The sequence below is a fragment of the Lynx canadensis genome, chromosome B2, assembly GCF_007474595.2.
Source record: "Lynx canadensis isolate LIC74 chromosome B2, mLynCan4.pri.v2, whole genome shotgun sequence".
NCBI classification, from domain to species: Eukaryota; Metazoa; Chordata; class Mammalia; order Carnivora; family Felidae; genus Lynx; species Lynx canadensis.
This window is the reverse complement of record NC_044307.1, coordinates 122304076-122306456: the sequence shown is the minus strand read 5'-3', so window position 1 is coordinate 122306456 and position 2381 is coordinate 122304076. Positions and strand designations below refer to the sequence as shown.

The 2381-nt window shown below is 45.0% G+C and overlaps 1 long non-coding RNA gene across 1 annotated transcript; it reads left to right on the top strand.

Moving 5' to 3' along the window:
• Positions 1 to 211: 211 nt before the first annotated feature.
• LOC115513467 lies at positions 212 to 1761 on the top strand. The gene is made up of 3 exons (XR_003968706.1): positions 212 to 327; positions 449 to 573; positions 1637 to 1761. It is a non-coding gene; the product is annotated as an uncharacterized LOC115513467 (long non-coding RNA).
• Positions 1762 to 2381: the final 620 nt, after the last annotated feature.

The window sequence follows — 2381 nt, the reverse complement described above, 5'->3', positions numbered from 1 at the left end:
TGCAAGGAGCTGGCCTCAGATCTGGCAAGGCAGGCTTTCAAACAAGGTTATTATCATTGAGCAAAGAAAAAAAGTCAAATGTTTGTTTTATTTCTTCATTAATATCTACAATGTTTGCCTTTTGCCATTCAGGATTTAAATAAATATACTCAGTGATGGACATTTACGTCAGTCACTTAATTTTCTTTTCAGAGTATGAACGGGGCCGGAATGAAAGCCAACTGTTTTATCAAGGTCGTTTTTTTCCAACTGCCTCTGACAGCCTCTGATCTCCTGAATGTGCTATGCCAGGAAGAGCCAACTCCGATATTCCAAGCGTGCCTCATCGTAAGAGAAAGGAGATGTTACAGTTGTTTACAAGACTTTGCTTTAAAGGTCCTCGTGACAGGTCTGTTCTAAATAAAGCGTCTCTTTTGCTTTTCAAAATTGTTTGCATGCACTTTTTCAGGAATGAGTTTCCATACGATGTGCTGCTTGGACACTAGAAGTTATCCTTGTACAGGAACTCCGAGGCGATTTGAAGGACACATGTCCCTGCTGAGCCCTTGCCGCTCAGAGATAAAATCCCCACAGGTGAGCATTGTCCTGCCCTCCTTTTCTGGCCAGAACTCTCGGTCCTGATCCTGTCAGGTGCTTCTCTGAGGTCTGGGAACTGGTAGAGAGGTGAGATGCGGCTAGAGGCCTGGTGTCATGCAAGGAACCAGGCCAGCCTTGGGCTTGATTATCCCGAGGACCAAGCCCACACCCGCCATGGACTGGATTTGAGAACGTGAGTCTTTAATGCTTGTGAGGTGTGGTTATCTTACTAGGAAGACAGAGCCAGTCACACATACTTCACAGGGTTCTGGTCAAGATTAAATTCTTCCCTTCCCTCCCAATCCTCAGTTAGGTTTGCATAACTGCTGTCCTGTTCAGGCTTCAGTCCGCAGCTGAGATGTCACCTCTTCCAGAAATCTTCCCTGTGTCTGGGTAGGAATCCTCCTACGGTCCCTGAGATCACTCTTTTCTCTGCCATAGTGCTTTTCATGCCATATCACATTGTGTCTCTTACCCATTAAACAGTAAGCTCTGTGAGGACAGGAAACAGATATATCTTGCTTATCTGATGCACGTCATAGTGTTGGGTACATGGTCAGTTCTTGATGCTTGTGGAATGGAATTGAATTAAAGGTTAGTGTACATGTGGCTATGGTGGTAGCTCTTTTCCTATCCTTGTTCTTTCTTTCTCTCTTCCTTTCTCTCTTTCTTTCTTTCTTTCTTTCTTTCTTTCTTTCTTTCTTTCTTTCAGTTTATTTATTGATTTTGAGAGAGCATGCATGAGAGAGAGAGAGAGAAAAGAGGAGGAGGGACAGAAAGAGAGATGGAGAGAGAATCCTAAGCAGGCTCCACGCTGTCATCACAGAGCCCAATTCGGGGCTCGAACTCATGGACCGTGAGATCACAACCTGAGCCAAGATTAAGAGTCACATGCTTAACCCACTGACCTGCATAGGTGCCCTCTACCCTTCCTCTTTCTTGAGCACATCACAACTACAGGTGGACAATTAATAGTGGCCATTTGCTTCCAGGGATGGATTTCTCTTCTGCCCACATGGATGCCTAATGCTCAAACTGTCTGATTTCTCTGTCTCCACAGGTTATTTATGCATAACATTGCTTCCTGTTTGCATCGAACAGTCTCGCTTTGGACACTTCCTGAAACTTTATTAAAAATTGACTTTTCGATGTGGCTCTGAGACTGATCCTCTCAGGAATGAGTGGTTAGATGGTAAGTCGCTGCATAAGTGGGTCTTGCTGGTGGGGAGAAGAAGAGAATGGGGCATGGGAGGGAGAGGCTGGGTTAGATTTCGGGGGTGGGGGAGAGACCAAACTGGGAAGAGATATGATACAGGTAACACTGACCTCAGCATCCGCATTTGGCAAACTAAAATATCGAAAATAAGAGGATACGCGTCAGTTCGTCACCGGTGTTTTCTTCTGAAAAGGCTGAGGAAGAGGAAGAGGTAAGATAGAGGGTTGTAGCAAAGGGGGAATAAAAAGCTGCTAGGCCACCATTTGACCTTAAGACCAAATGAGGCCTGTCTTGGAATAATGGTGGTGTGGGTTTTTCCCCATACTGCTTGGCCTGTAACTACCTCACCGTGACCTCACCTGTGCCTGCCCACTCCTGTCACCTGCCTCCACTGCTGACTCAGGGAAAGCTTTTTCGATTGCTGCAAAACTTGGCTGGGTTTGAAGGGTTTAGGTTCTTGGGAGAAAAAGTTCAGTTCTATTGCCAATTCTAAGTTATGGTGACCTTCTTTAATCATAATGATTAACTTCATGGCTAAAGATCACCGAGACATGAAAATTCAAGTACCTCTCAGGCTATTTAAAGTAAG